The following is a 14,116-nucleotide window of genomic DNA, read 5'->3' as shown; positions in this document are numbered from 1 at the left end:
AATGTGTTACGGTACATAAAGAGGATTAAAGTGACTTGGAGAAAAACAAGATTATGACGACATATGGTGGTCAATACTCTAACAAGATTTTGTATTCATAATGTTGCCCCGTGTGCATACAAACATTCAGCTAATGTGGTCCTTTATGTTCAAGGCCAAAAGAAATGGAGGAAAATAAGCATATCAAATGTGCAAGTAGCAAAACAGACAATCAATTCCTGCACCAAGTAACCCAGCCGAGAGGTACAGCAGGATGTAGATAAGTTACTGAGGGACAGCTAGTCTTATAAAATAAATGAAGTTTTAACAAAGCACTCTCCACAGAAATAAATGACTTCCACCTCCTGGTATTGCAAAAAGGCTTAAAAAATTTAGTTGTAATTTATTTACATTAAGTGCTGTTAACCCTTGTGTGGTTTTTGGGTGCAATGAACTCTTTGTTTAGTAAGCAAAAATGGCTGGTTTGTTCAGATACACAAACCAAGCATACCTAATAAGCTAGATTTCAATAAAGGTAAATATTTGGGGTACTTGGGAAAAAGTCAAGTGTTTGATGTGGGCATTTTTTCTGTGCAGCCCTCAGTCTTGGCGTGTGAAACTGGAACCCAGTCCTAAAAAACTGACACTCCCTGTTTAAATCTTCATTTGTCAAATCATTTTTTTAATGTTTGTCCCTGTATGTATATAATCACGTAAACTCAATCCCCCTTTGACTGATTTTACGTGACTATGATGGTTTTTTCCCTTACAAATGTAACAAATCAAACAAATTTGACTTTTATTTATACATGTGAAAAAATGGAAGTTATAGGAAACTTTCATATTAATGAAATCAGAGACACCACATCTGTGAATATGACAACACAATAATAACTCTATACAACTGCAATCACAAATAATAATTCACATACAATATAGGCACTCAGTGGATGTCTGTCATCGATATTGCTACTAAATAAAGATAAACATTAGAAACATTAAAAACACCACTGTCACATGGCCAAGTTAAACTTGGGGTTTTGAATTAGTCTTAGAAATTGAAAACAGCTGTCCAGAGATAAAATATAGTGTGTGTGTGTGTGTGTGTGTGTGTGTGTGTGTGTGTGTGTGTGCGTGTGTGTGTGAGTAAGCTGGCAGGGCAGTGGGCATCATCTCCAGCTGTCATAGGTGTCACAGTTCATTTGTGTGTCTCAAGGGTTTGGACCAAATCCATCACAGAGAGCAAAAAGCCAAATGCCACAAACCATGTCCACAATCTTTCTCTCTCTCTCTCACCTCTCCTGCTCTTTCTTTCGGCCTCTCTTGCCCCTGGCAGTCATCCTGGGGCTCAGTACCAGTGTATAAATGTTCTTATTCAGGTCAGAGGATGCTGGAATATTACATTACCATTACTTATTCAGCCGCACTGCTAATGCTAATGCAGGGACTCTGCACTCTAGCAGCAAAAGCGAAACTGTGCAGCGACCCTTTTTCCACAGCAGACGTTCAGAGTGGTCACAGTCGGTAAAAGTACGGGTGTTACAAATATTCTGCTCAGTTCGAGTGTCCCATGTAAGCCACAGTGAGGCAGCATGCACAGCGTAAGGACAGCAAAACAGAAGCTATCGTTAAGTTTGTTTTCTGTGAAAAAGGACACTTACTTTAAGTTTAGTTACAGAAGTTGTTGGGCACGTTTGTAAAGAAAGGTGCATTGCACTTGCTACCGGGTGCTCCAAAAGCAAAGATTGCTAGCTCAACAGCAAGCAACCATAAGTATCTTAGTAACATGGTTAACAGCTTTTCAAGCTGAACGAGTAAGTACTGTTAGGCTTATTGTTTTTACCTTTACACTCCACAGCAGCACTGTTTTGGCTGTTAATGTTGCTACTGTCATCGATTAGCAGGCAATAAGCAAAATGTTAGCAACAACACGATGATTATCTTTGAACATTTGGAGACCAAAGTTTCCGTGACTTACATTTGTCATATATTTACCAGAGACATGGCTGAAAAGCAATGCAAATATTCTTAAGACCCAGCAAAAATATGTTGTGTTAAACTTGCATTTTGTCAACAAACTATTAGTTCGTGCTGGTTAGCTGCTGTAGAGCTTTCACACTGATTGGTTTTATCTAGGAAAGCCAATGTAGCATTCATATTTTTACATTTATGGGTAAACTTAAAATAAAGGAATGCCTAAGAGCACATCAGCAGGGATACAGTAACAGTCTTGATAGTCAACTAAAAACGACTGAAACTGAAATAGAAAAAATAAAGGCACGTTTAGTGCAGTATGTCCAGCCAAAATAGTCTTCCCATTGCAATATGGAGGAGGCACATGGCATTTTACCAGCTCACCTTTGTGCATCCCACCAGAGAATGGATTTTAACCAGCACCTGAAAGAACCTGATAAGACAGGAACTGTCACTCACCACAGCTGATAATGACTGGACAGAAAACCAAATGAATGAAGGAGGGGAAAAAAACATCAAAAGGGCAGAGGAGGTGGAGAGAAGGGTGGGAGGAGGAAGTAGAATGGGTGGAAATACTCCCTCTCTGGAGAAATATTGTTAAAAAAGAGAATGATCTCAGGAATGAAACTGCGTCAGATAATAGCAGGAGACGAAAGGAAGGACAAAAGAAATGTGAGAGAAAAGGGAGATGACATTTCCAGCTCTGTAGAGGGGAAAAAGGCAAAGAGGCATGCAGAACTAACAGAATGTAACCTTAGAAAGGCAGACATGAGAAGAAACAGAGGAAAGATTTAAGTCTGGTGCTGCAGGAGAGAGACAGACAGCAGGAGTGTGTAGGTTAATCCAGCTAATGCTGTGGTTTAGTGGGGAGTACGCAGCTGGAAATAGGGCCATGGAGATCTGAGGAAGTGCTGAGCCTGGTGATTCCGTAGGCTAAGTGAGAGCCAAAAGCATGTGGGTTTTAGTGCCTTTCATTTCCAATCAGTGGGCAGTCAACAAAGCTGTTTCATAACACCTTCAGACCCATGCTACTTATTTCATTTTTATACTCCCACTATTCTGTTTTATCATTAGGAGCACAATTATGATAATTGTGCCTTTTTTGTTTTGACTGCTCTTCACTGTTTTGTAAGACCCAATGAAGCAAAGTTTAGGTTTGAATGAATGCATATTGGCAACTGCTTTATCAAAGCAAATGTATGCAGAGCGGGCCCTATAATCACATGAGCAGCAGTGCTATACTGTATATCATCATCTGTCAATTCATGTGCACAAACAAAAAGAAAGACACTCAGGGCAGAAACGTTGGCATTTCACACATACATACACACATTTCCAGCTCTTTTATTCATGCAATATGCACTCATTAGCATATCATTTTCCCTCTTTCTGGCCCAAACATACATTTCTTTTTCCTTCTTTTTCTTAAGTCAATCCATTTTTCTCTTGTAAAAGCCCACACACAGCCTAATCAGTCACACACACACACACACACAAGCATCTGCAGCTCTGCAGGCCTGTCCAGTAAGTGCTCCGTCAATCTGGTGTGTCTGCAACCAGCTGTCAACACACAGTCTGGAGGGTAACAAGCTGACAAAATAAGTTCAAGTGTGCGTGGGTGTTGCATGGATTTGTAATATTACTGCAAAACAATACAGAATAAAATATGGCAGTTATTCAGTACATGTGTTAAACAATACAATAATGAAAATACCTAATGGAGACCTATACCGAAAAAAGAAAGAGGAGGCATTTATGTATTTAAAAATTACTTTGAAATTTCCCTGTAAGTGGACTGTTAATTATTGACTAGCTATTTTATAATTACTATAATTAAGTATAGTAAGACCAGATCAGACAATATTGAAATGGGTTGAGAGGGCTAATTGTGCTTTGGACTAATTAAATAAAAATAAGATATTTCTGATTTTTGAGCAGATGTAATGGCACAGCATTTTAGTGAGAACCTAAACCTAAAAAGACAAATTAGTACAGCTTCAGCTTTACTGAATCATTGTTATAAGGTTGTGTTTTTGTTTTAAATCTCTTATTAATGGTTTTGAATAACATAAGAATGTCTGTTTGATAGTACTTAAGGAAGGGAAGGAGGGAGAAAATGCTGATGTATGCTAAATGACACGAGAACTGAAGTGAAAATCAGTGGCAACAGATAAATCCAAATGTAAAATTTTTAAACAAATTAATGTCGATTCAGGTTCAAATCATCATCAGCATGTACGGGGGAGGTCAGGAGAGAGGTAGGTACAAGAGTAAGTTTCTACAGCCATCTGTGAAGATGGAGGCTTATCGTGACAGAGAACAAAACAAAATTACAAATATATGGAATATGTAGCTCTGGTTAATCTGCTGTATTTACACTGATGTAAATATCATCAAGGAAATCTTTTGTGATTACACGTTACACCAGTATACAAGTTTCACAGTACGTTGAGTGTCATTATACGTGATAATAAAAATGGTAAAATTCTGTAATATCATGCGTAAAATCAAATACTAAGACTGTTACTTTACCATAAAAATTGTATACCTATAAAAAAAAAGATTACTTTTACTACAGATTATAAAGAGAGGACCTTTGATAGTCAAGAGCGCAGCTGGTTGAAAAAGTATAAAAATCGAATGCACTGTTATGTGTGTATCTGAATCCATACAAAGGACACGAATAAAGCTTGACAGATATACACAAAACTTCAAAATCTGCACTAAAAAAAGGCAGGACAGTAAATGAGATGAATAGTGCTAGAAAAGGGAAAGTTAGCAAAAAAAGATCAGGTGAAGGATGGAAAGTGAGGGATCAGAGGTCTCTTAGATAGATGTCCCCCATCAATCTGCTCCATCCACTGCTTCATAAACTCAATTAAACTGCAGGCCTCCTGAGGTGGAACGATCTCTTACTCCATCTATCTAAATCTCACTCTCCAGCCAGCGCTCTGCTCTAACGGGGAAATCTACCGTGCTTTGCCACTAATTCGCTGCCCTATCCCTCTTCAATGCCACACCATGCTTAAATTGTCAGAGGGACTATAAGATAAGGGATTAAAAACATCACTAGATCATCTGTTCGATACTAATTATCAAATATTAGATCCTGTTTGTGCAGCAGTTCAGTTCTGATGTATGACCGTTTCATGTCTTTAATTGTCACATTAAGGAGTTTATATTACGGAAGCTGGATTTTTATTTCCACTATGAAAGGTCAGATTAAATTTGTATTCAGGAGCTGATTAAAAGCAATATAAAAGAAAAATAGAGACAAGCTCTCATGACGACTGGATAAAAGGTTTAAAAAAAAGAAGAAGCTAGAATCTATACATGTCCTTTAAAGGAGAAATGATAGGAGATGGAGAGGTGGGCAAAGGCAGCACATAAAACCTGATGGATTGATAGAGTCAAGACTTACTGCACAAAATTAATTAACCTTAAGGAAATTCATGGCGATTGGACACATCCATAATTGCTCTGGCTGGATCAGCAAATGAGCCAGCAATGGTGGAGGCTTTATCACAGATACAGTGTAAGAGGGTTTGTGTGTGTTTTTGTGTGTCTCTCTGATGGATGCTGTTTTAAATCAGCTCTCCAAAGTGCCTTATTTCCAGTCAGTCAGTCAGTAAACCACCAGGGAACAGCCCGCTCTCTGGGACCTGATTGTCAGCTGGAGGGGTTCTTCCCATATGTTACCGGTTATTCTTCCAGTAAGTAGCTTTTTTGCTAGCCACTCTTACTTCACACTCATATTGTGTGACTTCCTGCTGACTAGCTGGGAGTTCTGTCCTGGCATCCTTGAAGTTGCTGGTAAATCTCCAGCTTCTGACTTCTACTTGACCTTCATGACTTGCTTTGCGGCAGCGTGGCTTTAGGGATGTGAGTCTGGTCCCAGAGGATGAATCCTATTCATTTCGGATTCTTCTAGTATCCACATTATGTCCACTTTTTTTCCTCTAGATGAAGCTGCCCGGACAGAATTTTATTTTGCTGTATGTACCCAACTACCTGCCATGCCTCATTATATGCCGGTGTGCATAAGTACAGCATCAGCCACAAAAACAGTTGTATCCTCATGTATTCTCTTATTTCTTCACCTAAACACTTGCCTCAGTACAAAACGTACAGCATAAAAATGTATTTGATACATCTCATTTACTTTACTGCTAATCCTTAAGTAAAGAAAAAATAAGGAAAAGGCCAGAAAAGTTCATTTTGACATCACTGCCTGACTGCAGAGGTTCTTATTACTAATGTTAGCAAAAACTGGAAACTGGAAACAGAAAGAATATCTCAGATTTAATCTAAATGTCTTACTTCCTTAGATTTAATTTAAAGAGAGACTCGTCTAACCGACAGAGCAATTCAATACATTCAACAACAAGTAAAGACAATGCAATCATAATTGAATCCTGCCAATCTCCGCAGTCTCTTTGTATATTAGTCTCCTGGTGAACTGATATCCCACCACTACAGCTCCTCAGTATTGCAGGAGCAGTGACTTTTCCACTCAATTGCCACCATTTATCAGCCTCATCTGAAGCTTTTATGTTCCTTCTCCACAACAGCTAACCTGTCTCCTATAGTGATTAGTTAAAACTGCTCTTTTTAAAGACTAAAGTGCAAATTACAGTTGACTGAATGAATACATTTAAAAAACAAGTCAGTTTACAAGTGTAATGGGGAAGTCTTTAGGACCCAGGGGACCCAATGGAGGGTATAAAAGAGGAAGTAGCAGCAGGTGCTCTTCATTTCCACTGACGAGCGGCTGTGAACAATGGTTGTGTGAGTAGGTGAAGAGCCTGAGAAGTTTTAATTGTCTGCTACACAAACAGTTGTTGTAAACCTCTACAGCAGAGGTTCGAGGTACAGGCTGTTTTTCTTTTAGTGTTTTTTTTTTTTTAAATTTGTTGAAATGTATTTGATGTTTATTGTATTTTATGTTTTAGTAGTGATTTTCACAAGATAAGCCAAGATAAGCCAGGTGTGCAGCAAACACAGTTGTCTGCTGGAGGTATGTTAACTTAATATATTTGACATTAAAAAGTATATTGATGCACTATAATCTAATTTATATTGTATTGCCTCCTGCAGGGCAGGCTGCACATGTGAATTTGTCGCTTTTTTTTTTTTTTTTCCCTCCTTCTCCTTGTTGTTGTGTTTTTGGTTTTGGTAGGGTCACCTTTTAAAACTGTTTTTTTTTATGCCGGGTTTGTTTTTATTTCTACTGGGCTGGTGCAATATTAGTCGGGCAATGTGCAATCCCTGAGTGGGGCTCTTACCTTAGGGGAATTAGGATCTTTAGAGGTGCTCTGTGTGGATTTGCAGTGAATAAGTTTTTATTAAGAGTGATTTTTAGTGCCACCGATTATTGCCTGAACTAGCACTTAGTGCATGCGATAAGTGTTCTGTTGGGCTCGTATTTATTTGGGGTGGATTTGTTTCTTTTAAAGCAACGAGCATCTGGGACCGCCAAGGGAGAGCAAGCCCTCAGGTGATAGTTGCATTGCTGGCAGGTTGCACCAATAACACTATCTTGTGGTCGTTAGTGACCTTTTTACCATTTTGATGTTTTAGGCCTTTTGCAAACCCTTTGTGTTCTTTTAAAATAATAAATTTTAACATATCTGACTGATATTGACCCTCTTGTCCTGTTTATTCTGGGCTCGTTCCTGTGAGAGCTTTGGGCCTGAAAGTTTGCACAAGTAGTATAGAGGCCCTTAGCGGTTACTCGGTGGCTTTCGCTCGCTACATTAATTGGCGTTGCCGACAGGATCCAGGTCATATCAGTTACGGTGTTTGGTTTTTATTTTAGTGTGGCCCTGTTTATTTTAGTAAGAGTGTTAGAGGAGAGGAGGAAAAACAGTGACATCTTCTACGGAGCGGAAGCCAACGGTTGGGCTGCTGCGGGGATAATAAACCTCCTTCGCCGACCCTATGGACGACGTACAGGCCCTCTTGGAGCAGCTGCAACAGCTAAAAGCAGCAAATGAACAGTTGAGAGACCAATTACAGGAACGTTCTCCTGTGACTGGTCTAGTGCCAGATCCAGTGCCAGGTCCATCTACTGTGCCATCAAATATGAACCCAATAAATGAAGCTACAAATGTGTGTTACGTTTATGCACCTCGGGAGCGTAAATGCCCAAGGTTTACTGGTAAATTGTCAGTGGACTTGTTAACTGTTGACCAGTGGGTTGAAGAAGTACGTAGATGCCTGGAGATTCGTCCTATGTCAAGAGCAGCACAAGTGATGTTTGTGATGGACCATCTTGATGGCAGTGCTAAATCTGAGGTCTGTTTTCATTCGAGTATCAGCAGAGACACTCCTGACAAGATCTTTGATATTTTGGTCGAGCACTATAGCTGCACTCAGTCATATGTAGCTGCCCAGCTACAGTTCTTCCAGCGCACCCAGCGAGAAGGGGAATCTCTGCGAGATTACTCTCATGCCCTTAAATCTTTAATGGACACTGTAATCTGTAAGACACCAGGTGGTATTCCAAATTCTGATATATTGCTAAGGGACCAGTTTACTGAACATGTCCATGATGATATGCTGCGCAGAGAGCTGAAACAGCGGGTCCTTCGTAAACAACAGGTTCAATTGGATACGCTCATGAAGCAAATGTCTGTCCAATTTTCACAGCCGTCTCAGACTGAACTACCCCTGACCCCTCCCACAACTAGGCCTTTTCGTTTCCAGGCAGATGGAAAGCCAATTTGCCATCGGTGTGGTAGGGCTGGTCATATTGCCAGGTTCTGTAGGGTAAAACATCCAGCTATAAAGAATAGTGGTGGGTCTCATGCTGATGCACATGTACAAAGTCAGGTTGTGGAACAAGGCCCTGAGTCTCAGCCATCGGGAAACTAGGTCCCTCTGGTGCAGAGAGCCAGGCATCAGGAACAGGGTTTATAGGCTCAGCTGAAGTTGTTATGGAAGATCCCTCTCGACTAATTGGGAATTGTCCAGTGGTGGAAATAGAAATGGGGGGTGTTATAGTTCCCTGTCTTTTGGATACTGGGTCCATGGTCACCACTATTCGAGAGAGTTTCTTTGAGAAGCACTTCAGGTCGCAGGGGGTGGGGCACTTAAAGAAATGCCAATGGTTACGCCTGTTAAGGTTCAAAATTGAGGAAGGAGAGTACAAACCACCCGTGGTCCAGAAGGTCTTGGTCAAACAATGATTTTAATGAACACACGTGTGGGAAGAACACTCTGTACGCCGACAGCAAGTGATCTCCAACTTAATCAAAGCATAAACAGATATTTTATAGCATCAGGGTTTGATTTACTGACGCCCCTTCATGCGTCACAGATACATTTTATACATAGAGCAGATCAACACCACAATGGCTTTTAACCCAGAAGATCATCTTCTATTTTCATGGCTGGTACTTTCCGTTCTTGTCTTAAAGTAAATTGTTCCTCTTTCTTGCCGAGACAACAAGGACGGTTCCTCTTTTACCGAGACACTTTTGTAGTTACAACCAGACATGACTAATCTCTCCTCTAAATAAATTTAACTCATGTGTGTGTGTCACGACCTCACATGCTCTTTCTCAATTCACCTGTTGCACTTCTGACCTTTCACCAGACCAGAGGCTCACTGAGACTATGTGTATGTCTTCTACTAAATAAATGTTTTAACCAAGAACTTCTACTTAAAAGCTTAATATAAAATGATCTGATATATAAATGTTTTGTAAGCATGTATTGCAATTCCTTCTATGGCTCCAAGTCACTTGCACAATAGATTGTCCGAACATCGCGCCGAACAAAGCTTCCGACCCCCAATTAATTGACCGAGCTCCAACTCTTTAATAAGCACAGATATGCATTGTGTATAAAATAGTCATAACTGCTTAAGGCCTTCTTAAAGCTATCTGTTACATTGTTAAAGCCTCGTCTTAGCCTGCTGCTCAAAATAACTTTCACTTCTGCAAAACTCTCCAAGCCGGTTTCCTGTCAGCCTGTGACTTTTAGCCTTTCTGAAAGACACACACTGTTCAACCCCTGAATGCAATATAAACTCCAGATTATATTATTAATGCAATGGTAATGATGACAATTATTTAACAATAGCAGTAAAATAATTTCCCTGCTCCACACTCCCTCTCTCGACCTCTGGAACACCAGAGGTCGCAATACATTGTGTCCTCGCTCAGACCCTCTCTAGCCGTCCTCTGGCTCAACCAGCTCCCATTCGAGAACACTCCATGTGTAAGCTTTGGTTTTCTCGGTCCCTCTCTGGTGGTTCAGCAGGCCTCGAGATCTCCAGGATCCTCGCCCCTCCTGTGGTCGCTGAGATCTTCTGCAAAGGAAACAAAACACCTTTTCCTGCATCTCCCTAACTTGTCCTTTTTGGGACTCTGTAATCAAAAGCCTGATCCTAATTATGTTCTTAACTTATTAACTTATATTTATATATATTCTTCAACGTTCCTCATCCCTTTAAAACTCTTTAAGCCCTGCTTTCACGTCCGGTTGCTCGCTCTATTTTTCCCTTATCTGATCATCAACATCCTGTGCACAAATTGTCGCTGCTGCAAGTTCCTCTACTCTAAAAGATCCAAAAGAAAACAACCACTTTAATCAATTAAGTTTAAGCATATAAGCAATTACTCCTGTATACATTTCATCATAGCTAAATGCTGCCTTGAAACAACTCCTGTGTGTTAACACTAACTTCATTTTAACCTCACATTTCCTATGTTATAACCCGTTTTTGGTATAGCCTTTTTATTTCATTTGCTCCCTTTAATGTAACAATACCTTCTAATTCTAATTTATCAGACTTAACCAAAATATATGCTTTCCTTCCTCTTTGGTCCTTCTTTAAGTTCAGTCAAAAAGCTAAATGAATTTGAGGCCTTTTGCCTGGAATCAATACTGTCATGTGTGTTTCTGTGTAATATCTGTCTGTGTAAGCCTACATTATAACCACTTCTTCTAGAAATCAAAAAGAAATCAAAGCTGTTCTACTCCTTCAACCCTCACTAATTTTCCCTCTAAGAATTATTCACAGCTTTGAAAAACCGGCATTGTATCTTCTAAACAGGATTCAGTTCACTTTAATCCTTTAACCTTAACATAAAAATAACAGTTTCAGTTTTACCATATCCAAATGATCAAAAACCCCAAAAGTCCTAAAATGATCCTAAATTATTAAACAATTAAATTAATAAACCCTAAACCCCCCTTTATTTTGACACATGAAATGTGTCAAAATACTATACAAAACTAAAAATGCTCAGTTTCCCCACTCATGTTCCAATCTATATCATAAAAATAAACTTAGAACAATTATCAGTCATGTGTTCCTTCAATTAATGGTAACTGAGTTACATCAAAAAATATTTCCCCTTTAACATTTGGCATTCTCCCAACAATATACTATAATCCCATAATCTAACCCCAGTCAATAAAACAAAACAGAAATTTTCTCTGGTAAAAGCAAATTGTTTGTCCACATTTATTCATCCTCACATTCACTCACACATTCACTCCATATATTTGCTAATAGTGGAGCGTCCCGCGCCAGATTCTCCACCCTCAGCAAAATGAGCTCAGTCATTTTTTATTTTCCATAGGAAAATATTTCTTTATGCTTTTGGACTGGATTGACTCGCATAAAATCCTTTTTACAGGGACTTACGACCTGACTAGTCCCCAGGTAGCTTTCTCCTCAGCCAATTGTAATCTGGAAAGCCCCCTTATATTTGCTCCTCCTGAGAATTTTCAGCGCCGGTTATTCACTGTTGCAGGCCTGCTTAAAACAGAAATGGAAAAAATAGAGCTGATTGTTAGCTCATAAAAACAAAATCAAAATCACCTGACAGGTTTTCTTTAAGTGCACTGTTACAAAATAATGGGCCCAATTTTTAGACATGTCCATGTTTCCTAAAACTCCCTCTATTAAAAACAAAAACAACAACCCAAACCTAACTGACAGAATCAACCCATCACCACAACAACCTCAACAACCTTAAACACACAAAAGTTTTGCCACCACATAATTTCACCTCCTCAATACACCGAAAGTCTCATTAAAACCACACAATTTGCACACAAAAATCACCCCCTTTAACATACTTAAATTCAGCATAAAACCCCCTTATGACAACATATAATCACTAAACTATAAATTTCCTACCCAACTCTGTACTTCTCTTGTCTGCCATGCTTCCTCTTCTGAAAGTCACTTCCCCAGTCACACACACACACAGGAAGTTCCTTCGTCACCACTCACTCCAACTAATTTGCATACTGAGTCATCTCTCAATGAGTTGCTGTAACAACAGAAACATATGTTTAAACATTCCCAACTCATTAAATCATTTTATTTCTTTCTACAGTGATCACTACTTGATCACTCAGTACGAGAGCACTCCTAAGTCACTCTTTTTAAAACTACTTTAATCACTTTTATTTTCATAACTCCCTTTGTCATATGGCTTCTTTTGAGTTATTCCTCAGCTTCAAACTCAAATGTATTTCATTAACCATTCACACCATTCTACCACTCATACAAGTAGCAAGCTGATCTTCATTGCGTATCTTTATGTTCTAAGCCAGGTTTAATCAGTATCTATACAAATAATCATCATGAGCTTGTCTTGTCTTTATAAGGTTAATGCATTTTCTGTTTGTGTGTGTGAATTTGCATATGTTGCTTTTGCAGTGTGTCAGACTCCTGCACAATTCTCCACTTAAGCCGTCAGTTTCTTTCCCAAATTTACTAACCCAAATTCTGATTTCCTACCTTAAATAGCAGCATTCCTTGTCCTCAGCCAGAAGGTAGGGCTCCACTTGCCACTTACCCCCTTCGCCTTAGCCCAGCGGCTTTACCCTTAAGGTCCCGTCTTCTTCCCTTCATCTCACCAGTGAGTCTGAGCTCACCGGGACTGAGTGAGGCCGAGTAATCGTGACTGTGTCTGCCTTAGGTTGTCCCAGGGTTTCGAGGTGGGATCTTACCCGTCATGGGCTATCCAGCCTTCCATACTCGCCTGATACGGGGCCCAAGTGGGCAGGGAAGGGAACACACTGGCTCTGGAAATTAAAGGAGTTTAAGCTGCTTCCTTCATTGCCTCTTATATTAAACTATCTCACTTCTGATTCTTTCCTAGAATAATTTCACATATGGCACTTTGTGTATGTGTGTTTTCTATTCATTAATGTAATTGTCAGTTATTTTCTCTCTTCAATTTTACTTTTTTTGTTTGTTTGTGACGTTCTACTTTAGTTCTACTAAACCTTGATGTAAAAACAATACTCCCTTATTTCACGCACACACTCTGCATTTTGCCTACGCACACACTTCTCTCTCAGACTTCCTCTGTTCACACACCGCCTTGCACTCACTCTACTATCAACTTTCATAGTGTCATTATTATTTAGTATTTTATACACATCACACCCAATCCCTCAAAGCCTACTACTCACAGCATTCACATCACTTAGAATGTGACCAGAGTTGAGGAATATAACTCAAAACACACTTTCCTAAGAGTATTTTAGACATGCTTGTCATAATCAAAAAGAGCAAGTCAAAAACAAAAAACAAACGAAAAATTGGAACCTCCATTAATTCTCACCGCACACACAAGAAATTGAAAAAATAAACCATACCAGCAACTAATGCTGGAGAAAAGTTACTACTGAAAGTAATGTGTTAGTCTTAAGTATATACAGTGCACTCAATATATTTATATATCTGCATCCAAACTCAGTCAATTACTATACATCCACTACGGCAACTCAAAACTTTATTTATAGTCCTCTAATAAACATAAATGGCATCTTAAACACACACTCTACAATGTTTGCAGCAGTATTTGTAAAACCAACTGTGGCTTAAACAGTTCACTGCTTACTAATTTGCATTTTCACACTCACACACACACCGTCTGAAAATAGCTCCAGCATTGCCTCGGACTCCTTTCACACAGAGATCTCTTATTTTATATTACAAAGACATCTTATATTTACAACCACTGTCAGATCTGCCAGCTTTAGCGCCTACACAATTTTGACAAATTTAAAATAACCGCCCAGCGGATAAACTCCCTGAGTTTTTTGCGACCAATTAACCAGTATCTGTCCAACAGTTTCTGGCCTCATCTCTAAAGTCCCTAACACAATTTAAAAGCGTCAACCA

The sequence above is a fragment of the Maylandia zebra genome, linkage group LG4 (assembly GCF_041146795.1).
Source record: "Maylandia zebra isolate NMK-2024a linkage group LG4, Mzebra_GT3a, whole genome shotgun sequence".
NCBI lineage: Eukaryota > Metazoa > Chordata > Actinopteri > Cichliformes > Cichlidae > Maylandia > Maylandia zebra.
The sequence above is the reverse complement of the archived record's forward strand: the minus strand, read 5'-3'. Positions refer to the sequence as shown.